We start from the raw sequence: 26846 nt of genomic DNA on the forward strand, positions 1-26846 counted from the left end.
AGCAACATACACATCGTTAGATGATGATTATGCGAAAAGAAAATGCCAAATTGAATATTATCATCAAACTATTTTCATCATAATTTTATGATGTTTTGATTGAAGATGGTTAATCGGAATGCATTTTGCTTTTTAATAAAAATCGAAGCCATATTTAAAAAAAATAACAGAAAATGAATGCGAAATTCATATTTGAAGAAATGTTTATGCGAAACCGATTGAGATGAATGATATACATATATAAATTGAATGCTTGAATACATATTCAATAAATGTGCCCACGCCATGTATATTTTTAAGGAGCGAAACACCAAGAAAATACGTATATTTCTTTCTACTTTCACTCTTAATTGCCGCAAACACGCCATCAGCAACAACATCAACTCTGAATAGGTGCGCTTTGTGGGCAACGGAACGAGCACTCTGCTCGCATTGGAGAGCGAACGGAAGAAGGCAGCAAAGCATGTATAATTGATCATAAATAAACGAATCTACATGATTAATGCATGACCCTACGCGCACTGTAATCTGCATTTCTACAGCGCAGACGATATGAACCAGACAGAAAGTTATGGCCAAGCACCAAAGTTGATCGGTTGCTTTATTTTTTTCTCTCTCTCTCTTCTATCTTTTCTCCGGCATGCGAGTATGTATAAAAGATTTTAAAAAAAACTTCAACATTCTTTCATTTGCTCTCATTTTCTGCACACCATTTATGTTTTACACATATCTTCTGTCCTCTTTTGGACGGCATTTATGATTTCACGGTTTCGTTTTTTTTCTTCATTTTTTTATGTCAATCTCATCGAAAGTGAAAAAAAATCACAGAAACCGTTCATTCGTTTCAACAACTTATTGACCATTGATGAATTTAAATTGCTGTAGGTTCGTTAAAACAATACGGAATCGTGCGTTGCGTGAAAGAGCACTTGTGTGAAAAAAAACTCGTCAGCGTGCGGGTGCCACAATTGGTGCTCCAAAAATGTAAGAATGTTGTTTTCGTTTTCTAAAAATGATCAAACCATGAAAGCATTATGAGTTTCACTACACTCTATAAAACCCAAATTCATACATTTTCTCATATCTCGAAACCTCAAACCGCAACAAACTTTCAATCAAACGACGCACCACAACAACAATGTGTATCTCTTCGTGTCTCGTTTTCTCTCAAACTCTCATATTACCAAAATCTTTCACATAGCTTGGACGTACATTATAAATGGTAAAATTGTGATATTTTATAATTTTTTTTTTTTTGGGAAAATCATGTCAATTAATATTGGGCGCATAGCAAATGACAAGAGTATTGCAGTGTGTCAAAAAGTTGTTCGACTTTCATTGTTTTACTTCATTGTAAATGTACCACTTTTTTCTCATTGTCAGTAAAATACAATGGAAAACGCCAACACAAAATATGGCAATGAAAATGAATTTTATTTACACAATTTTCAGATCATTTTCGTTAATTTGAAATGAGTGTTAATCTAAATTTTGTAAAATTGTTATTAGCGGTCGCGTAACCCGAACACAAACTACACACACACACACACAAATTATGGTGAACGAGAAAATTTCTCATCTTTCATACAATAGTCGTTGTATTGTGTGAGCATGTGTGTGTTTGTGTGAGCGCAAAAATGCGTAGATGCGTTGACATCCGATGTGAATGTGTTCATAATAAATGAGATCTATTCAAGTCGTTTCCATTCATTGGGTTGGTTCGACATGTTACCACATTTTACCATAATGGCATGCGGTTTTTCACTATAGCGAAAATGGGCTTAGATGCGTTTAAGCATTAAATGACATCATTGTAATTCTAATGCAAAATAACACAATGTATTATTATTATTATCAGTTTGCTCGATTATTATTTATCTTGCAGCATTGTAATGAAGACAAATACTTGTTTTTCACTACCGACCTCGTCCCTCTGTGCTCATTCTCCTCTCTTTCAACTCTGCATACACAAGAAAAATGCATTCATTCTGTATGCAATTTCATACATTGTGCGTTTTCCCAGTGTAATGGATGAAAAATGACAACGATGCATGAGATGAACTATAGACAACAGAAGAGATGACTGCATACAAAAATACTGTGTTTCATTTTAATTACAAAACGGTTATTTATACAATTTTATCATTAAAAAAGAAATACAACAATGATTGTTGCATATTTCATTTTAAATTTAGCGCGCGCTCGCGAATAAAGTGAGTGAATGGAAATAGAAGAATGAAATGCACATCGCCTGAACAACCTCTCAAGCGAAAGAGATAGAGAAAGAGGAAGAGAGAGAGAAATAATGATGATGGTGAATTCGTGTTTTTGAACGAGCAAACTCATTTTAATTGTGTCTGAAATTGAAGGTGTTGTTGGAGTTTACAAATGAAAATGGATTTCAGTTGAGCGCATATTTTTAATGTGCATGACAAATGATTTCGCAATCAATTACATTGTCTCGCATTGAAGCTCGATGTTCTCAGTATTGTTGAAAACTGAAAAAGATTAGATTATGGTGTGGATGTATTCGAATCATCATTGCCTTCACCTTAACGATACCCTTTTAAAAAATTAAAATAAAAAATAGCACATTCTTGTGATATCGGCAAATCTGCTAAGCTTCGCCATGGAAACAAAAAAAAACCTTCCCAGCTAATGCATATGTGATGAATTAATTCGATAAACTAGATATAAAACTCTTTCAACTTGTTGTTTTAGCGATGAAAAAAAGTATAGGCATGAATGCAGCAATTGATATAAATCTTGTTTATTTGCTGATATCTAATTACAGCATAACTTTCATTTCGTTTGACAAAGTCGCAAAACACTCATCCAACGCTGATGGCAGAGATGATGGATGAATCACACACATATATATATATATACGCGCACACGAATAGTGACAAAGACTGATTAATTGATATTCATTTGTCCAAAGGAGAGATTATAGAATTTCAAGCGATTGAAACGAACGATTATATCGAATTACTTGACACACGAAATGAAAATGGGCAAATCGGTAGCAATGCCAATAGCACATTTGTAAAGGTCAAAATTGACATTGCCGAAGAGCATGTACTTGACCATTGGATGTTTTGTCTTTCAATCACACAATACACATACACATGGATTCGCCAACAAACATTATTTTCTTCACGGTTTATTGTTTTCCAAACGATTTTTGCATGTTGCAATCGCGTTTTTTTAATGTTTGTTGCTTCCTGCTTTGCATATTCACTTTTTTGCAAATACAATTTTTTTGATTAATTGCTGTGACGGTCGAAGTAACCGATTGTCTTTTGCATCCGAGTAAATGAATTTATTCAACAACGAACAAAAAAAAAAGACACTCGAATGTGAGTGCCATTGGCTTTAGAAGATACTATTGCGAATATCGTCATGTGTATATTTTGTGTCCAACATTTGAATGGCCACAGGCCATCGGCGAAACAAATTGTAAACGGAGTACGATGCGTTAGAAACGATAAATCGACATCTTTCCTATACACTCTCTGCACCACATTCAAAATCAACTCAATTCAAATGACTGAAAAATGTTCTTGATCACAGATTACATCGAACGAGCGATTACAAGTATGTGTGATTCATCTATGACATTTGCGCAGCTCTGAGCAGCTCGTTAAATGCTAAGTTTCGTGTGAACGTTTTGGTACGTAGTAAATGTATCGTAATATGTAATGTGAAGCCTATTTTCTTCGTTCGCATAATGTGCTTGAAAAAAAACACACACACCGACATACCATAATCTTCGTTTCGACCATACCACCAACTCGGAATACATTTTTTTTGTTTCAATCTATGCACAAAATGAATAATCGCTGTAAATTTTTATTTTCTGTTCGCTTTTAGCTGTTTGTATTTACAGATCATATCTACATGAGCATATTTGCTGTTCTGTCCATTTCAACTTTATGAATGTGAGGCCGAACTCAACGCCTTTTCTTCTCTCGCAAATGAATTGTAATTCTTTTGTTTTCGAGAGATTCGCTTATTTTGGCACGGTCACAATGTACAATATTTAAACTATAACTATTTTTTTTCGGTTGGGCCGTTTTTTTTCCTGCTATCATTCAGTTATTTCTACTGCACACCGTTCACCTTTTGTTTCGATGTTGTCGCCATGAAACAGAATCGCCACATTTGTTTTCGTTCACATAAATTTCCGCACAGAAATGTGCATGTTAAAAAAAAGTGGCTTGTTGTTCGAGTATCGAAATGCTGAGAAAAGTATAAAATTGAATGAGCTAATTCAATTTTGTGCACAAAACCGAGCAGACAATGTAAAATTATTCGTCTCACTGAAAGCATAAACTCCATTGAAGCAAACACAAGCTTGCACTTGTTAATCTTTTCATGCGATTCGGTTCTCTTTTTTTTTCACTCTATCTTTATGACCATTTGTGCGCATTTCGGGTCGCCAGAATCAGTAGAATGTATTCAACATTTTCCGATGAATGCCTCATCGAATATAGGTATAATGGGCATCAAGACTTAAATGCCAAACATTCAAAATGAATTTACAAATGCAATCGATTACGACAGCAAATTATTCAAAACTATACAATATTGAAAATGCGGTGAATATTCCAGAAATGTTACTTCGATGTATTTATGAAACTAAAACTCATCATGGCCGTTCGCAAAATATATCGCTCTTAATCTTTTGGAGTGTAAATTTCATTGTTTTAACGCAAACCAATATATTTGAATTTCCGAAAACCATTTATGGCTTCCACTCGACGCGACTTTCATCAGAGATAAATCAGATCTACAGAGAAACAAAAAGAGACACGCAAAGAGAGTGAGTGAAAGAGAGATCAAGAGAGGGAGATTATGAAACAGATAGAACGAATGTATAAAAGGTTCTTGGCAGCTGTTGCTGTTATTGCTTCCCGAATTAATATATTACGTGCTTCATATTTGGCCGGCGCATAAAATCACTCTCGACAAGCACATTACTTCAGTAGCGCTTATTCAGAACTTGTCCGGAGTTGTTCCAGATTTAATAAACAGTTCACTCAAACGCAAACAACACTAATAACATACTAACAAATGGCTAGGAGCATTGAAGAACAACGTTTTGCTCTGTATTTAGCTGCCGCTTGTTTCGTGGAATCGCCTGGACCTTTGATTGAAATCTAGAGCACGAATGTCGATTTTGCTCCAAATTTGTTTGCTTTTTTTCTCAATTCATTTTATTATCTTTTGTTCAAATTATTCACCCTGACACCACAACCTATTTAACTGTTCTATTTTGTTGTAGTTCTCAAGGATAGCCCTGACAGAAATTTATCTGTGCATGCAGTCGTAGGTGATGGTTTCCACAATAAAACTTTTGTGAAGTCGTTGTAAAGTTTAATGAAAATGCGATTTGGCATCGAAAACGAAAAAGCGCCTCTCCCATCCTCTTCTCACTTTTTTTGCCCTCCGTTGATTTTGGATTGGTTGTGAACGGGCGTTTGAAATTAATCTATGTGCTCTCATAGTTTGAGACAAACAATGTGCATTGCCTTTCGAAATTAATGATCATCGATGGCAATATTTCTTAGCTTCCGGGTCCATAGATAATGAAACATCGTTTTTAAATGGCCGACAGGCAAACAAACCCACCCCATCTCAAACACCAATGATTCGCTACAAACAATTCGAATGAGAGATGCGAACTCAATCACGCGAACAGACAACGGACGAATTGAAGGGAACAAAAAAAAAAACAACTTCAAACGGAAAATTTTCTAATTTAGCAAACGAAAAATACTATTTCAACGTATTTTTGCGAATTTGATTAAAAAAAAACACCAAAAGAAATGCCAAAGAGCAATGTCTTCAGTGTGCGTCTTGTGTATTTTATATCATTTTGAAAGCAATTTACGACAAACCAAAACACATTAATTAGATAAACCGTTGCAAGACGAACACACCACAGACCCCAATTCGGAAAGCATATACACATATTTACGCCACCATGGAACATTGCAAAGAAGAAAAAAATATAACCGAAACGAGGAACAAACATGCTCTTTTAACTCTTGCACATACAGACAACAAGTGGAAAAGAAATTGAATCACCAAACCATTTCACGGCACACTGACATTGGATACATATCGTTTTCATTTTGGAATATCTTATTACATTTCCTCCCCCGGACCATCTCTCTCTCTCTCTACCTCGCTCTCTCTATCTTTGCGCATATTTCTCTCGTTATTTGGTTCGCCTTCATTTGGCTCATGTATCTGCGAACGTTTTTTGCCGTTGAGCAACTGCTTTTAATTACCCACTTTCAAATAAAATTTATATGGCCAATAAATTTTGCATATTACACTACAAATAAAGCCATAAACCGAACAAAAAAAAATACACGCAGAATAAACCTTACCTAACGGAATAGAACAACAAATAGCAAAATTATAGTTAAATTAAACGATACAGTTATATGATAATCGACGCATAGCAGCTGAATTGCGACGATAAAAGAAGTAGAGCCCAAGCGAGATAGAAAATGGCTTCAAGTGTATTTTCATTATGTATATGTTGTGTGTGTGCATCGTTTGTATTTCATTATCGCCTTTTTTCCATTTATTCAGTTCAGGTAATATTGTTTCCTTTCAATTAAAACTGTTGCGAGGCAAAGCAAAATTTGCGATTGATTATAATGTGAACAATAAACAAACCAAAAAAATCACCATCGTCTGCGCATTTCACTGGAACTATTTTGTCTACGCATGTCAATATTTTATTCGTCATGAAAATCGCGAAATTGAACTCAATCAAACGTATTGTTTATGTTCAAACACGTACATAAAAGGTAAATAGAAAAAAAAAAAAAATATGCGTGACGATCATTGAATGGGCAGTTATAGTTAAGAATGGAGAACAACAGTGCCCGACATCGATTGAAAACCAAGTCCGAATACCGAATAAAAGCAATATTGTTCTGACATAAACTAATATAGAAATAGCGAAAAATTAATTAACTTTACACAAAATTCGTTTGGTCTGCTTTGAAAAATTCCAATGCCCTTTTTTCGCGGTGCGCTTGTTATATATAGATATATTTGAAAAATATATACATGCATAGTCAAGTATAAGGGGTACCTCATACGTTTGATAGATTCGAATCATTTTTTTGGCATACACGCGATTCGCATTCACAGCCTAATGTTGTTGTTGTTTCGCATTTATTCGAAATGGAAAGCACGATAACATAGGCAGGTAGTGAACAAATGAAAACGAATCTCTTGTTTATTCATTCTCACTCTCAGAAATGGGCCGCATTCAAAAAACTAAGCCATGAAATTGTTTTTTTGTTCACATCGTTTCTGTTTATTTCGTCGGCTCTTTTATGAGCGTAATGTTTTTTTTATTTCGTTTTACTACCTCTCAATTCGATCGAATACCTTGCGTTGCAAATAAATATGTCAATAAGAGCCTTCGTGCTTCGAAAATGTGTCACAATAATGCCGAACCGAATGACATAAGTTTTTTAAAAATAATTTTTATGGCCAAACTTCAATCGATTAGTGTAAAAAAACAGCCAATAATGTCCAATGCAGAATAACACACAATTGACTAAATTGTTCGAATACTCTTAATTGGGGTCCATTTCGTTCAATTGTAGATCGCATTAATATCTTATTGCTACTGCCTAATTCCCATTTAAAGCTTATGACGTGCATTTTTGAGCTCGAGCTAACACAAACAGCGACACTGAACTGTCATGTTCCTCGATATCGATTTTTGTTCACATGAACACTCAAAATGTAACCACATTGAATACAACAACGGACAAAAAAGAAACAGAAAAAAAATCGCCACTCCAAAAACTGTTGAAAAAGAACAAACAAAAAAACTGTTTACAATTACAAATCATCGATCGATCAACGATAAACCTATCAACAGTACAGTTATTAATGTCATAACATATCGAACGATTTTCGCTAAACGATGGCTTATTAGTTGGTAATTTTCGTTTAAAAACATTCGCATATGCGTTTCGAAGTATAAAATCCAAAAAGCAGTTCCTTGTTATGATGCTGGTGTGTCAGTGTATGGCTAAAAAATGATGATAATAAGTATTGTGGTTGTTGTTGTTTGCATTCATGTAGAATTCATTTTAATAAATTTGCAAGTGGTCGCAAGAAAACGCTTTAAGCAAAATTGAACATTTTATAAGCAGAATAATCAATCTTCATTGAAAAGAAAACAGCAAGAGCACTGATATTTAACCATAATAAAATTTTAATGTTTAAACGGTGTACAATACTTTCATAAATTTTCGAATTTTCAGAAAACATGAATTGCCTTTTAAAATATTCTTCGAATTTGGCCATTGATGTCACGCTTGTCACATCATTTTTTTTCTCTGCCACTTTTTCGTCTCACCAAACACATTGGACAACCATCAAAACTATACACATTTTCAATCAAAAGCACACAAGAAACTTTTTTTAATTTGACTTTCCAGCATGTAACTCAACACTCATTGAAATGCAGTTGCTTTGTTTGGATCGTTTTGTATTTTAATTTTCTTCGCAATAAATTTAATTTTCAGATAATTTTAATTGTCTATTATTCGGTACTATTAATAAATTCGATTTATTAAAACATAGCACAAGCGTGTGAAAATGAAATGGTAATTAAATCAGCGAAGTATCAAAATTCATCGAAATGAAGAAAGTGGCAAATGAAAGAGAGAGAGAAAGAAAATTGATTGCTTTAATATATACCTGTATGACAGATAAGAAAAAAAAATTAGATGCCCAATTTAAGGTATTTGCATATTTTTTATGTTCCGTGTTGATTACATCAAATGCGTCGCGTCAAGTTGTCGTATTGCTGAGTGCTCGTGGTCGACAAACGACCGTTGAAAAATATTTGCACATGAAAATTCAATAAGTTGAAGCGAAAACGAACAGAGAAAAAAACGTGAAAGAGAGTGTGCGAAAGAAATACAAACACATTAAACCTGGTGTCAAGCCAAGCGTGACCGTATACCGACAAGAAGGAATATTTAAAAAAAAATGATGAAAAAAGAAGTCAACACGCGAGCAGAGAAAAAAAAGAATGAATAAACTGGCAGTGAACTTTGTCATAAAAATGCAAATCGTATTGTTAATATAGTTATGTATTATGTTACTTTATTGGCGTATTTGCCATTATTTCAATGGATGGTGATTTCGGTTGGTATTGTTGTGTGCTTTTGCTGGTCGGTCAACCGTCAATGAACGAAAATGCGATAAATAGTCAGGACGCATACAAGGTGTGCTTCATATCGATGGTCAAATACATTTTGTATAGTGCTTTATGGTTTTTGGTTGATGTGTGATTATCTTGGGATAGACGTAATTACGATTACGTTGTCAAAGTGTGTGTAAAAATGAAGCTAGCAAAAATTCATACAAAATAAAAATGGCAACAAGATTTTGACATAAAAATATATAATTTATATATATAGAACATTTTATAGATGATACAAATTCTATGATCGTTCACAAAACCGAAAAGAGAGCAAGTCTCATTCATAGGAGTAATAAATAACAAGCAGAAGCAACGGTACAAAAAAGTCTCTCCGCAGGAGAAACGAATTAATTTCCAATTTAATTGACATGGTAACATTGAAACCAAATTCATGTCGAACTGAACAGATACCTATGCGCCGGTGCTTGTACATTTGTGCAATGAAAATGATTTTCATTGTGGGAGGTGGCGGGGGAGAGGCGAATGTTCGTTTCGTAAATTTCATGTACCATGAACTTGGACTAATTAGATTTAGTCGATGGGTTTCTTCGCTCTCTGTATGTTGTCTTTCAAATGCTCATTAAAATCTTTCCCTCTCTCTAACACTCATTTCCATTCGATTTTTTCTGCTGTTTTTCTTCGAAACACATACATTCGAATCGGAATCTCGTTTTCGCCAACCACGAATATATTTCATTCATTTTTAGCAGAAAAATAGTTGGCCCTAATCAAGTTTATGTCATTTTCATTGTCATACACGATCATACATATCCTGAATACCAATATGATGACGACAATGCATAGCAAAAGCCTATAGTATAGGTCATTTTGTCGCCTCATCACTTTAACGCTTTATATTTCGTACACTTTTCGTTTGGCTATGTAATCCATTAATTGACACTTAAGGCGACTTCGGATTTCAGAAGTAATTAATATCGTTGTGTGCTGGTGAGAAATGAGAGGGGGTGGGGCAGTCGGTTGAAGAAAATATCAATCCATGCTTTAATGGTAGTCATTTGGAAAAGATTTCGTGAGCTAACATGAAGACGTGCACACACACCAACAATGGCTTTAAGACTGTAAAAAGTGATTTTATAAAGGACAATAGTTTCATTAATTTCGTTTCACCTCTCGCTCTCTCGTTCTCAGTCATTTCGCAGAACGGTATTACTTTACACACAAATGTTGTTGAATATCTGTTTAAATATGCGAATGCAAATGAATGTTGGCTGGTGTGATGTGCGTTTTCCGTTAATAAATCGTTAAAATTGAAGAAATCTTCAAGGGGAGAGAACGTAAAGTGTGAGCCAACAACAAGATCATCATTACTGATAAACAACAAAACTCGACTTGAGTATCATTAGAACTTGACTTTTGGACAGAGCTGCTAACGATAACGACAATTCGTTCGTTCGTACAATAAAAATATTTCTTTGTGATTGTTCCTTCGTTCAGATGGTTTTTTTTGCCGACCAAATTTTCATTTTCTACGAACGTATAAAAATGGTATGAACGCTAAAAGTGGTATGAACGAACTGTTGTCTCATGTTGGTCCGTTGAAAACGCTTTTGTACGACAGTCTACTCATTATTTTATCCTCGGCCTGATGATTTAATCGCATGTTTAATGTGTTGTTCTTGTTTTTTTGTGTAAGCCATTGTATGTAAACGATATGAACTTCGTAAAATGAATCTCTTTTGACTAATTGTCAATCTCGATGGTAATTAAAGCTGTGTCAGAGTGGAAAAATTGCGAAGTTGATCTGTTTAATCATTTGTGTTTGAATGCCATTATGGAATGCTAATATGATTCGGTTTATTTTGGTTTTGCGACCAGTTTGAATAAAAAGAGATAAATGATAGATGTCCAGAGATAGAAGGGCACAGTGATATCAAGCGAAAGAGTAAAAGAATAAGAGAACAAGAAAAAAACAAACAAAAAAAACGTAATTAGCAACAGATCCATCATGTTGACCGCCAGTCAAACGCACTTGGTCACTCATTTTATATATGTTCCACATACTACTTTATATTCTTCTCTTGCCCAAATACTGACATAAAATTGTAAAACACATTTAATTAGGAGAGATTCAACCCATCTCAATTTCATGCACATTAACAAGGCGTATCATATCAAACTTTAGTTATCATGTTTCATATGGAAAAGTTAATTAATCTAAATCGATAATATTGTTGTCCAGAAGAGCTTAAAATTCCACATATTTTTGCACAGAATAATTATATAAAAAAAATGAGAATATTAATGAAACAAAAAAGTTAATCAGGATTTTCAAAGAGGTCAACCATACTGACCACAATTTTATGTGTGTGTATGCAGCTCTTTGGGTGCCACATTACCAGTAACCAAGTAGAGAGCTATCTATCGATCTACATAGAAGCCCTGCATTCTCTCTGTCCATTTCACATTTTTGTTTTCCATCCGATTCGACATAATATATCATAAGATATACCCGTTCAGCCAATATACATTGGAATGTATTAAATGGAAAATGGTGCACGTATTTTTGTTTGCATCCGTACTTACACGCAAAATTCGATCTATTTATTGTATAGATATGAATCGTTTTTATTAAATTAATTGAATAATTCTATGAATTTTTATAATTTCATTAATTGGCTTTGAAGGCCTGAATGGAGAGAACTCGAGGGCACCAACACTCTCCGCATACAATTTACTATATTCATTATTACAAGTATAATAAATTATTGCCATTACTCGAGTTCGTTTTTTTTGTTTATTGTCAGATTTGTTGTGTTTTTTGTTGTTTTTCGCTTGTGCTCGGTAATTTGGTTCGCCTATTTATTTATACGTTTTTCGTCGTGCCCATTTTTCACCTTATCCATTTGATGTTTTTTTTCATTATATTTGATGTTTCTATCGATGTGTGTATTTTGTTGTTTTGGCGATTTATATTTTATTCCTCATAGCACACACACAGCCGTGTTCACTCAGATGATTTTTTTTGCACGTTGTAATTGCATACATACTCGAATTACACGCAACACAAATATTGCTCACTACATGTCTGATAATCGGATAGGATTCAATAAATGTCGATTAATTTGTTAGCTCTGCATATTTAGTTGTTGCATATTTTTTTGAAATAGACACATTATGCTTTTTATAAGCATTACCATTCGAATGTACGTACATGTGTTTTTTTTTTTGCAATGCTTTAAGATTTTTATTTTTAAAAAAATTTCATGTAAGACATTCCTGAAAGCATTCAGTTTGGCTTTTTTGCGATTTACTAATTAGACTTGATTGAGCACACGATCAATTGTCAAAAGAGAGTTTTGAAAAAAAGTTCGACAAGTAGCAAAATTACATGTTTTTTCAAACTTCAGTGTTATCAAAGCTTTTCTTTGTACGAAAATGAATAATATTTGTTCACTTTATCATTTGCATATGCTTTTTGAGTATCACGATGGATAGTCTCCAACAGTATTTTATCCATTCTAACAAGAAACATTTACGTACTCACATGGGAATCAATCATTATTCAACTCATTCCATTTCGCAACATAATTTCGAGCGTCGAGTTAAATGACAATCACTTTGTGAATAAAAAAGTGCATAAAACATAATTTTTCCAGAGATCGACACAATTCGATTTCAAAGCTCAATTTTTAAATTCAAATTAATACAAAATTAAATCGAAATTTAATCCAAATATGGAAAAGGTTTAAAAATAAATAAATAAAAATGTAACAAACTTAAGAGAAAATTGATAGAATAGTATATATTATTTGCTTACTACGTGAACTTTTATAATTTTAGACTAGAATTGCATATATTTTGTATCAAATTCACGATACATTCACAAAATGTTGTGTTCAAGCGATTAGTACCAAAAAAAAGAAACAAAATATGCGGTAATTTGCACCAAAAAAAATGTGCACTAGAACATAATTTTGTTCTTTGCAGCGTTCTTTTTCTATCATAGCATAGAAAAAGCTTTTGATGACTAAAGACTTTGCAAAGTCACATAAAAAACAAACGATGTGATAGGTAAGTTTGCTATCAAGATACGTTTGAAACGCATTTAAAATTAATCTTTCTATCAGAGATTTGCAATTTCAACAAACAAATATGTCGGAGATATGTCAACTTGCATACAATCTGTTCGATGATAAACGTGTAAAATTCCAACAGGCTAATCAACTAACCGATATACATCCACATCAAAAACAAGAAAAACCAAAAAGCCAGCAAAAAAATGATTGAAATTAGATTATCATATGACATTGTATGACGATGACAATTATCTGATAGATTTGCTGCAGCTAAAGCCAAATAAATTACATGAGCGTACGTGGTTTTTGTATTGAAATTGTGCTTGTGGACAAATGTGTAATATGTGCAGGCATTTTGGTTTCAATCGCGCACAAGCAAATATACAAATTGAACCCAATTTGTGTACATGGCATATACAATGTGAAATGCCTAACGGCACCCAAACTGTGTACACCACATTAAAATGGTCGATTCGATATACGAATGCTCATTGGAATTTCGAAATACTCTAGAGGCAAATGGAATGAAACGAACCAAACAAACCAAGGCACAGTCACAATGCAAACAGGCAGCAGCACCAGAAAAACTATGAACCGAGAGTATTTCGGTGTCTTTTTTATTCGAAACCAATGGACCTAAACAGAAAAGTTCGCCAAAGTTGCCGACAACAAACAAATACAAATAGAAAATATCCATATTGAAATCAGTGTATGTGGAATTTGAAATTGTTAGAATGTGCGATGAGAGCGAAAGAGTAAAAATAGAGTCGAAAAGTATATTGTTGCTCGAAGTTGACATTAGATTGGGGACCAAAGTTTTGCATTTTATCCAAAGCTAACGAAATATGTTTACATTGATAATTTTGGGATGGATGGAAAGATGTTTAACATGGTGCAAATATGAGCTTTCTATACAAATACAAAGTACTAAATCCACAAAATCTACACACACACACACAACAGTTTTTCACAAAACGACAACAGAAACAAACAAAAAAGAATCTATATGTCACAGAACAAAAAAAAAGAGATGCAAACCATATGAAATGGTCATCAAATGTGACTCTTTTTTTCATTGTCTGACTTTTGGCTCAACAATGTTGACGATGACAACGTCTCAATTCTATTCAAATCCAATTTCTACCGTAAAATCTAAGTCATTGACGACATTTTTATTTACTTGATCGCATTTGGCGTTGCAGAATTATTCAAAATCGCGTCCCAAGTGAGAAAAAATCACGAACTTTTTGTGTGTTAATAAAAAATCAATTTCATGGCTGAACGTGTGCTAAAATATCGCCGGATTTAAGTGTGGCAATGCGTTGGCACTCTTATATTTTACTGTCTGTAGATCAAGCGATATATATTGAAGTAAATGAACCACCGCAATGGCCTGCGTACATATAACATGCATTCTGCGATAGTGAAAAGAACGATATTAACGATAAATGCCAATTCATTGTCACATTATCAGGAAAATTACACAAAATATGAGATGCCCAACGTTTTTAAATGTTTTCCTTTTTCGATAAAGTTAAAAGCAAAAATTCATTTGCACACCGACACATAACAATACACGTGTAAAGCCATAAGGAACAAAAAAAAACACAAAAATTTTAATTGACTGTTGATAAAAGTTAATTTGAGCTATTAATCAAAGCAATGACGGAAAGAAAAGAACTCCACCGCCATCGCTGTCGCTAAAAACCGAGACATTTGAATAGAACCATTTAATAAAGTCATTTGCGAAAGAAAACAAAACATTGCATTTAATGAGTTTTCTCGTTTTGTGTAGATTTTGTGCCAGAAGTGAGAATATGGTTTAAAAGTAAAACAGATGAAACTGCAGACATTGTCCATCGAAAGAAATTAAAAAGTGAATAGATTTTATCGCATCTCTCTCTCTTTTTAAAAAAAATTGAACAGAGAATATCAAAACGATGCATTTCTTTGGCACAACGAATAAAAGAAAATATGGCAAAGAAAATGGGAACGAGAGAGAGAGAGAGAGAGAAAGAAAGGAAAAGAGTACGAAAAAGTTTGTGGCATGTACTCAGTGAGCTGGAAAGGCAATAGAGACCGATATGGCGAAGTTCACAATAATACACGTTAAAGTGGCTGACAACCGATTGCCGACATTAAGTGAACGCGCCCTGGCGCGCACAAACGCGAAAGTCACATAACAGAGAAGTTAACAATGAGCAAAAACTTGTTTCCGAATCATTCAATCGTGGAATTTGCATTGAAGAGATGAAAAAAAAATTTGATCGCCTGTATCAACACTTTGAATTGTCAACGCTGTACAACTTTTTTGTTAAGCATACAAGAAAAAAAAGACAAAGAATATTAAGAGAGATGCCAAAAAGTGAATTTCTTATCGAAAATCACCAAAGGCACTTTCGATATCGAATCGTTTTCTTCTTTTTTTTGAAAATTTATACAAAATAAACAAACACACAACACAGCGGATGATAAAAGATTAACGGCATATTTTTTTAGTTTCGTCATTCACATTCCTTTAACAGCTAACTCATATATGCTAAACAGATTTGGTGTCATAGTACATATCAAAACAGAAAATAATACTTCCGTCATTGTTTTTGTCAAAGGCGGTCGCATACCAATATGGTCAGAGAGTGTGGCATTTCTTGCAATTGTTCATCTTGCACTTGCTTTTGGATTCGAAAATGTTTTTCATTCAAATACACATATTTCACTTGTACTTACTTTGGTTTATAAGTATTCTTAGTTTTGTCATCGGCTCAAAGTTTTAGATTTTAACTAGAAATGCCATCCAACAGTTTATGTAAGTTATTTTATTGTGATGAAATAGTTTAAAGTATATAAATGTGCATGCTCATTATGTTGATTTTCATGGATAATCGTGCAGATTCGTGAGGCGCACATCTTTTGAGCATTTCCGTAAAATTGGTAATGCCAAATGAAGTATTTAGCCAAATAGCTCGATTAGCTATAATAAAAAAAAGAAAATATACTTCTCCCCAATTCGAAATTCTCGTTCTTTTTTTTATCGGTCGTTTTATTTTTACTCTTGAACTTAAATCGTACAGCCGACAATAACATCTACACGCAACAAGAAGAAGAAAAAAACATCGCAAACACTTGGATGTTGATGTGTAGACGAAAAAAAAGTGAACGAACACATTCAACACATAATGGAATAATGGAGTGATGAAGGACACAAATGGGAATCGTTGATGTTTTTTGTTGTAAAAACGTTTGTTCCGTACGCGAGGGATTATTACGGCAAATCGAATTTGGACAAAGTTTTCGGCTAAAGTACATTAGCTCAAACAAACGGCAAATACACTGCCACAATGACGGCGTCGGCTGATGTTAATACAGCATCGCCCTTGTCTTATGCTTGTATGCTTCCGTTTGACTTTTTCCATCACTCTATCAAAACAGCATAAAACAACAATAACATCATTCAACAACTTTGTGTGTGATTTTTTGTTTTTTTTGAAGAGTTTTTCGCAGCGACAGTAAAATTGCGATGACTTCATAGCCGAATCGCCGACAATTGTTCAGGCCAAAGCCAATGATTATTTTTTGTGATTACGATGGATTACTACTTCTATCATAAGCTTATATAACATTTATATGTTGTGCCATGATGTTAGACTCTTCTCATTTTAAATATTAAATTAGTCACACAAAATCCAATCGTCGTCGATTTAACTTGAGAGACTATAAATACAAATGAAAAACAAAACAACCAAATGGGTATTTAGATTTTAAATCTGCGTGCAGATTTTTTTTATACGATAAGTTTGAAGCGTAAAATGTGGTTATCAAACTAAATATCATTTCAAAGAATACGCGGATCGCTTGATGTGTAATTATTTGTGTCAGTCAAATGAGTTTTTGAAATGTGAGACAGTATTTGTGTGAACTCGGTTAAATAACATGAAACAACTATGAACGCTGATACAGTGTGTGGAATAGTTATAGAACCACATAATCATATGCTTACATAGTTAGCTGTATATTAGATGTGGTACGGTTTTAATTAAACATATTGTTCGAATGTGTGCGGAATGTTGTATAATCACAGCTAAAATTTGATTCAGGCCACATTTTTTTTCCAGTCCAACGGCTGACTATAAAAGGGAACGAATTCAGGCAAAAATCCTGTGAATATTGTGATTGTGTGTTTTTTTTAATGTCATTCTACTTTGCGTGTCACTCTTATCTATCGGACTAAATGGATGTGATTTGACATGAATAATGAAAATTAGACAAAGTTATGTTTATTAAAGTTTTAATTGGATAGCCGGCGTATTTTTTTCGGTTGTCTATTTTCGGTTTGTTATCAGAACTTAACATTGAATAAATGACATATTTAACGAATTTTTCCCTCTCGCTAATAAATTTAATGAGTGAAAGCAGCGCCGTTCAAACAAAATATGTGCGTACATGATGAGAATGAGCATTTGTCGTTTCTTTTCTCTTCATTTCTCTTATACCATACGCCACTAAACAAATCAGCATAGTAATTATCAAACATGTCTATATATCTTGATTGAGAATGCCGGGGACGATCATCAGTTCATTAATTCTATTCAAGTAATCCAAAAGAGCGAACCAGGGGGTGGTAAGCATGAAAAAATCTTTACATTTCATTGGAACCACAGCCGCCGACACCAACATTATTAAACTCTCGCAAATAAAATTAAAGTGATATGGTAAAAAAAAGAGAAGCGAGAACATGACGGTATTATGGATGCATGGTGAAAAGTTTTGTTTCCAATTTGATTTTGTTGTTCTTCTCTTTCTCCGTTGCCTCAAAATTTAATTTCGACCCTCAAAAATGTCCTTCTATTTAATGCGTTATTCAAGGCCTGTTGCGTTCGGTTTGGTGTATTGTGAAGTGGATATTTTCTCTCACTCTCTGTTCGGGTCGTTGGTCGATCATCCATCAGCCATTTACCGGCCGCTGTTGCCGTCGAAGCCACCAATCTGATACCATATCAACATGAATGGAGCACGTAAATTCAGTGAATATTGCCTTTATTTGTTTAGTGCGTGCAACCACTCTCAAACCATTGACAGCATTGGCTTGGCTTAAATCTATGCAGGCAAAAACAATGCAAAACAAAAATAAAAATAAAACAACATTGTCGATCCCATTTTCTCACTCTCCATCCATCTGTTCATGTTTTGTTATTTTCTACAGTCTCTGTTGGTTTGCTATTTTTTTGTATGTGTGTGTGTGGGTGTGGATGTGTTTTTCAGTCAATGGTACATGCAATTTCTGTTGTTTGGTGGTATATGCAAATGAGTTTTAAACTGACTTTAGATGAAGGAAAAACGTATATAATCTGAATTTGGATAGAGAGTGAGAGATAGAGAGAATTTTGAATGATAAACAAACGTGAAAAGTGCCAGAAAGTTGGCGCAGTTGAATAAAATGTGAAATTCATCCATGTGCTACCGTTGTTACAAAATATAATGCAAATGAACAATAATCAAATGTGAATTCCGCAAAGACGTCAATACACATGCCGAGAAAAATGGTTTGAACACAGCAGATAGAAGGTTAAAAAAAATCGCCGCGTACAGCATTTGGTTTTTGGTTTGTTCACTTGTATTTTGTTGGTATGTATTTCACTTCGTTTGGTTTATATTGTTGAATGTTGCAGGGGTGCACAATTCGTTCAAACAGTTCACGCAGAGAACGAGAGCAAAAAAACATCATTTTTGCTTGGTCATGTATGATCATGGTCTTCATCGTTGGTGTTCCTGCCAAAGTACTGACCGAAAAGAAGAACAATATTTTTTGCGCTACGAATTTTCGCCTAATTGAATCAAACCGCCAACTCTCATTCTGTACATTATTCATTCATTTTGGGCGCTAGAATCTTGGATACAGGCAACCTCACACATTCATATATATAACGTTGTACCATTTATCGATATCAAATATATGGAGATAAAATACGATTACAACAATTCAACAACAAACATTCCAATGTGTATGTGTATTTATTTGGTTTCAGACTTACTCGGTGCTATATGGTAAACTAGGAATGAATGTTCGATTCTGCGATGATACATTTATTATCCGATACCGATCCGGTCACGATTTTCTATCGCACAATCGAATGGTTACATGCATTTTTATTTAATATATTTCACATTCATGATGTTGTGCACATACTGGCGAGTGTATTTTTCGCAAACTGAAATCACAAATAAACAACGACAGACAGAGAGCAAAAAAGGTACAAAAGTCGCAAACATAATATTCATTTTGTGTATTGTCGCTTTTTTGTATGATTGAGTGTTTGTGAGTGCTATAAATACACGAAATGAAGAGAAAAAAAAAGAAAGACAGAATCTAATAAATGCATTTTTATTGCGTCGTCTCGCTTCTGTAATGTGTGTGCGCGTTTATATCTTTTGCCCATTTACCTTGGTGCAAACGACACAAAAGACGAACGAGACTCTCGTTACGAGAGTGAACGAGAGTGAATGAGTGAGAGAGAATTCCAGAGAAACAACAAACGGCGACGACATAATAAACCATCTATTTTGTCCACCGTTTTTTTTATTAAATCTCAGAATGACTTGAGATTGCAATTCCGTGTTGTTGACTTCGGAAAAACGTTGGAAAATGGAAACACAAACAGAAAATAAAACCATAATCGTCTGTCTCGTTTGAATGGTACTTACATATTTGAATATGTGTAATTGATGTATTACTTCCAATTTCACGACCATTTTCAACCAAAAACATGCCGTTCAAGTGTACCTTTAAAGGGAATACACACTCAAATGTTTCAGTTGCTGTTTCTGTTGTTGGTGCGACGCTGCTGTTTAAACAGAGAAATTAGTTTTAATGCATAATAAATTGTGTGGTATTGCGTATGCTCAAGCATGTGGCAAACCGTACAAACACTTTGTAAATGCGATACGCGCAAACTGTTTTCGCTTTTCGAATGTCTGCAAACGATGAGCGCCTTATTTAAAAAAAAACTTTGCACATTTTTCGATTTACTCAATAGGCGAATACACACCGGAATTTGTCCGATGTAAATTTGCACACACACACACCGATAACCAAACACGTACACCTTTGCATTTTCCAATTTCATCGCGATTTATTTGTTCGATTGCATCACATTTTTATTTGAATTTTATTTTTTTGGTGTACGAATTTTTAACTTTCGTAATTTTTCGGCTATAAACGTGTGTGCGTTGCATTTTCTTCACCATGGCCTCATCATCATGGTGCAATCTGCATGCTATTTGAATCGCTTATAATAAAAGTAGTGAATGAGAAAAAGTGAAAATAAAAGTCGAACATAAAGTTTTTTTTATATAGACAAAATCCATACAAAAAAAAACTTTATGTTCGACTTTTATTTTCACTTTTTCTCATTCACTACTTTTATTCTAAGCGGTTCATTTGGTATTCGTTTATCTCCACCAATGCTATCGAACTCATTGAAGAATGCGAGCAAACAAAACAGCGACGCATACAGTGGTCAAAACGTCGATGTCCGAAAGTGTTATATGCTATTATTTCGTAGTGTTTGGTATAAAACGTGCACTGCACCTTAATTTACACATTCGTTTTATGTTCGTACAATGATTCGGCGCGCATTTTAATTGAATTTATACACAGTGAACTTGAGAATTGGTATGCGTTTTTTTTCTTCCTTGCGAAGAATTTCGTGTTTATGTCATCAAAATTTGCGGTATAATATCGTCAGTACAATCAATGAATATGAATACAAATAAAATATCATCTTAAAATAATAAATTGCACTTAGCACTGTATATTGATTACATCAAAGAACCGACACATTATACCATTCAAAATTATATACAAAATCACAAAGAACAAAATACCAATGTTTATGTTTTCATTTTGTGCAAACTCCCACTCAATATTCATACTAAATATTTAATTATTTTCGCCTTAAAGACATTTACTTGCATTAAGTGTCTCTCTTATTCTTATTTCAAAAGCCCTGAGATTATGGCCTGTTTGTTCGTTCAGTCTGTTGTTATGTTGTTGTTTTTTTTCTCTGCTTCGCTCAAATGCGATTATAATTTGAAATTTTCTCGCAGTAGAATTTATTCAAACAATAGACTGCATCGCCAATGTAAATACGTTTGGATCATATTCACCATTGAAATTAATTTAAATGGCTTTCAGCCAGCCATCATATTTGTGAACAGCAATTTTGCTTCGTATACGAAAGTGATAATGAATTGAAGAGAAAGAGAATCTCTCATAAAATACTCGATGTAACCACAGTGGTTAAATGGTATTTGGTGGCCTGCAAAGCAGGTAAAATTGACATAAACCAAAAACCGTAAAATGTGTTTGATTGAAGCCTCCTGTACCGAAAATGCTACTCTTTTCTCTTTTTTTTTCTCTCTGAAAATATTAAATGACATGCTGCATATGATGCATCTCTGAAAAACGGTATTTCGTAATGTGTACGCCATGGCAAATAGCACGCGATTACCAAAGACAAGAAGCTTTGATCAACAAAATAGTAATCAAATGCACACTACAATGCAAAACATCATTGCGCCGCGGTAACGAAACGATGAAGTGAAACATGAAATAACAGTCATATAAACATATACTCACACATGCGATGGAATGAAACCAAAACGATTTGTTTAAGCATTGAAACGATAATATTTTTCTTTTCATGCACGATTCAAAGGGAAAAAAATGTTGCAAAATCACAGCCAGTTACAATAGACGAAGATAGAGCGAGAGAGAGAGAGAAAGAGGCGAATTGTTATTCATTCGTTGATTATAAGTGTTTGCGGTGTACATAAATACACAAAATGAAACATATTTACTCTCATGTGTAATGATTGCTCATGTGTCTATTTATGTTTAAGCTTCCATTGCGAATAAGTAATAAAGCATAGTTTTTTTTACCATTGCTGGCCGATGTGCATGATTTTTTTTCGTGTCTGTTTTACATTATTTGTGTATATTATATAATGGATCCAGTGTATTTCATCGATGGAATGCCATTGTTGAGGATATAGAAATTGCTTGAAAAGTTTTACGCATTTGTTGAATTAATCACCTGACCCGACAATTGATTGATATACCATGGTTTTCATCAATAACTCAACAAAAAATAAACTTCAATCATCATCGAAATTCAAATGGTTTTTAACAAGATCAGAACCTAAATAACATGCTTGTCATCGAGCATTTTGCCATGGCATCCGTGTGATGCAAACTTCTTAACAAACTTATAATGAATGATCGCATTTCGCATGACATTTACGATGGCAAAGTCAAAGAAAATTTATTGAAAACAGTTAAATGATGCCATTAATGGCAACGAAATCGAAAAAAAAAAACGATGCTGAAATCAAAAAGACACGGCCACGCTCAATTTTCAATTTCATTTATGCTTGAACATTTTACAAACCATTGAACTATGCTCGGTGTCTAGTTTTCTCTCGCGCTCGATTTCGTTCTCTCTATGCATCTATATATCTTTGAACCGTATAGTTGTGTCTGATTTGATGAGTGCCAGCAATTTGAAGTGCGCGTGAATTTTCAAATTTAAATGAAAACTATGCATGTTCAACGTCTCATTACTCTATAGAGTGGTTTGAATGTGATGCTCCTTCATTTCGAGAATGAATCTATCTGTAGGTTTCTTTTTTCACTTAGCAGATGAATACGCCAACGAAGCAGGAATTTATCTAACTATTTCTTCAGCACAGTGTTTGTCTCTGTTTTCTTCTGCCACTATACGACATCAATTCGTTTGTACTTCACTAAATTCAATTCACTTTTTGACTTACTCTGTTTTATTATAAATCATTTGAACTTTATCGTAAACTACATTTTAACCGATTCGCTAGGAGAATGCATAAATGTATTGAGTCGTATTTTGGATGCTACTCTTTGTAGCACCAGAGAGTTTGCATTGGCATTAGTAGCAACAAACGGCTGCACATTTAATACGCGAGTATTGCATGTGCTCAACACTCAATATTACATATTCAACAGAAAGTAAGTTTGCACCCGATAGTTTGACAGCGTGTTTCATTCCACATAAAAGACAGCAACTGAAGAGATCGTTACACCAAATGAATCTATAGTGTTTTTTTCTTCTTCTTCCTCGCTCACTCGCTTGCTCGCTCACTCTCGCTCTCATCGACGTCGTCCATTCACTTCTGCTGTTGATGCTGCTGCTGCTGCTGTTCTTGTTGTTGTTCGGAAAAGTTGTAAATGATTAATGAATCTCAGAGGCAGCGCGTCTCGTTACTCTCTTTCTTTTGTCTTTGTTATATGGCATCAGCAGCATCAACAGCGACGACGATATTTTGAGTGTAGCACATAATTTGGAAAATTGTTTTCCAAATTAAGTTGCTAGAAAATGATTTTGATATGTTTTCAAAGACTCACGCGGTGCATGTGCGGCTGGTATAGCCGATTGTGTGCTTTGCAAATTAAAAAGTCAGACTCAGAAGCATTAACTATTCTCAATGCAAGATTTGTATATTTCATTTGTCGGTTTTCTTCTCGCATTTTTTTTATATTTTATTTTCATTTGTTACTGCTTCTTTGACTACCGCTGTGTGTTTAACAGTTATACTTTGTATGCAGCGGTAGATTTTGCTCTATCTTTACTTTTATCGTTACAACAACGTTATTTGTCAATGATTCTCAAACGAATGTACGCAAAAATGAATGCAAAAACAAATCTAAAGAATATAACGCCATTGAAATCAGCATGTTTTTTTATAGATTCATTTAAGGCCCCCTATCCAGCCGGGCAAATTTTTGCGATTGCCTTGAAACCTTTTTAGGAATTTAGTGACTAATTTGTGATAATTTGTGACAGCAATATTTCGGCCCATGGAATAGACCTTCGGCCAATTTTGGCCATTTTTCTATTTAGGCCTATTGGCCAAAAAGTCTCTTAGTTAAATTTTGTGACTTTCAAAAATATCAACATTTGAATTTGTGTTACAATTCGATTTAAAAAATTTCATTGTTTTTCGACTTTTAGTGTGAAAATCGAAAAATTGAGATTTCTGTCACACACATTGTGTCACAAATTCAAATGATGACATTTTTGAGAGTCACAAATTGGTCACTAAAAGATGACACCATTTATTTGGATCTACGTATTCGATTTGAAAAATTTCATTGATTTTCGAATTTTAGTATGAAAATCGGAAAATTGACATTTCTGTCACACACATTGTGTCACAAATTCAAATGTTGACATTTTTGGGAGTCACAAATTGGTCACTAAAATTATGTCGAAGAATTTTTATAATTTTGCCCATTTTTATGAAAAGCCTTTTCAAATTTTCGATTAAAATCATTTTTGTGCATTTTTCAATTTTTTGTTCATAATATGTCCACCAGATGTCGTATCGAAAATCTAAAGTCATATTTGTGAGTCACTAAAATTCTGCATCATTATATTTTCATTTTTTGCTTTTATTCAAAATTTCACTAAGAGACTTTTTGGCCAATAGGCCTAAATAGAAAAATTGGCCGAAGGTCCATTCCATGGGCCGAAACATTGCTGTCACAAATTATCACAAATTAGTCACTAAATCCCAAAAAAGTTTTCAAGGCAATCGCAAAAATTTGCCAGGCTGGATAGGGGGGGCCTTCATTTAATTACAATTATAACGGCAACCATACACGACACAACAATATGCAAAGGAAATAAAAAAAACAATTCACTCATTGTACACGGTAAAAATATAAAAATGCAAAAAAATCTCGTCTTTTGATGTTTTCAAATAACAACAAATTATGCATAATCCATAAGCACCAAAATACTTTTTTCTTCATTCATTCTTTTTGTCGTCTGGCTTCTCTGTGCATGTACCAGCTATAGAAGAATTTATCTATCATCACATTTAAAATGCACGCATAGAACGACAATAATTCGTACCATTCACTGATCAAATGTTTTGAAGCAAAATATCGTTTGTTTGACAGTCAAAACACAAGAAAACAAAACGATGAAACAGTGATTGGTAATCAAAAGCTACTTACGTATTCTCCAGTTGCGCTCAAACCTAGTACTGTTGCCACTGCAAAAGCCGTTGATTTTTATTGTCTTTCTCGTTTCTTTATATCCCGTTCGATTTTGATATTAAAACACCGTTGAGCTATGATTAATATCAATTCCCGAAATGTATTGCAATGGTGACAGTATGGCTAAGTAATTCAGTCACTCGCACGAACTAAAGGAAATATATTTATTTTTTTTAACTATAAAATTCACGTATGCGATGTGTAAGCTAGTAACATCGACTGATCATTTCTAATCAAAACAGAGCGCGTATGTGTTGATTTGGGAGATTTACGAATGTTTACTGTATTATTATGCGGTTTTTTTTCTTGTTTTTTTTTTGTCAAACTGAATGCCGATGTCAATGTTTTTTTTCCTATATTGGCGTTTTAAATTGACTTGATTGATATTCAATGGATGGATTTAAATAAATAGCGACACTCTCTCACACTTTTATCACTTTCTTTCTTAATCGGTTTTGAATTTTTTTGTCCGCGTTTTTTAAAAAGTGAGATTTTTCGTCTTTAGAAAATGTTATTGTTTTAGAAAAAAACAAAAGAAGTGTGTTGATTTTTGCAACTGCACATTGATTTTAAACACAAGAATAGTTAACATAAAAAAAAATGTCTTGATTTTAAGGAACAAACGCTTGGTTTTTTTTCTCAAATTTCCAGCGACCACTAAAAACAAAAATCCAATCACGAGCTAAATGTATGAGATAAAAACAACGCAAAAAATCATCATCAAAAGTAATAAACAATCGAAGAGGCGAAAAAAAAACTAACGAAATTTAAACAGAGAAGAGAAGAAATCAGTGCGATTGTGTTGAGCGCATGCGCACAGTTCACAATACACCAGAAAAACACGACTTGTTCAATGAACCTCGCGAAACATAATAAAACCATATGGCTGGCGAAGAAAAGTGTTGAGCCCATGCGCACTGCAAGAAATATAAATATGTGAATGCCGCTACTTAAGTCTAAGTTTCTCACTCTCTTACACCTCTACATTACGTGCGTGTATATAACATACAAATAAAATGATTTCGTAGTGGAACACCGTCGTCGCACGAGTGAGAGAATGAGAGTGAAGCGCACACACACACGATGTGTTGTTGATTCCGTATAATCGACTCGATTTTTGCTTTGCCGTCAATAAACCGATATTTGCGTTGCTATTTCTCCAGTCATAACTTTTACCTTCTGAATGGACTTGAATATATCTTTTTTTTTCTGAAATCATTTCTATTTTCGGTTGGTGTTCGTGAACTTCGATCAATGTTTTTCATGAATTTAGTCATGAAAATCATAGCGTTGTTGATTAAACATAATCATGTATACTAATTAAGTATGGTTCATCGATGACATATAATTATATTTTTTTTAAAGAAATTATTTCCGTTATTAAGAAGTTACGTATATGCCACAGATAGATAGATGAAATGAATAGATGGGCAGATGAATTGAATGAAATGCT

General features: G+C 33.9%; 1 protein-coding gene across 2 annotated transcripts in view; it reads right to left on the minus strand.

Annotated features, from left to right (window-relative positions):
* Positions 1 to 26259, minus strand: part of LOC116340041 — a 124142-nt gene extending 97883 nt beyond the window's left edge. For both annotated transcript variants that reach the window (XM_031766202.1, XM_031766204.1), the window contains exon 1: positions 25352 to 26259. The gene's annotated coding sequence lies outside the window, so the exon portion shown is untranslated. The remainder of the gene's footprint in view (positions 1 to 25351) is intronic.
* Between the last annotated feature and the right edge of the window lie 587 nt (positions 26260 to 26846).

The sequence above is a fragment of the Contarinia nasturtii genome, unplaced genomic scaffold (assembly GCF_009176525.2).
Source record: "Contarinia nasturtii isolate CC-2019 unplaced genomic scaffold, AAFC_CNas_1.1 Cnas_scaffold_630, whole genome shotgun sequence".
Taxonomy (NCBI): domain Eukaryota; kingdom Metazoa; phylum Arthropoda; class Insecta; order Diptera; family Cecidomyiidae; genus Contarinia; species Contarinia nasturtii.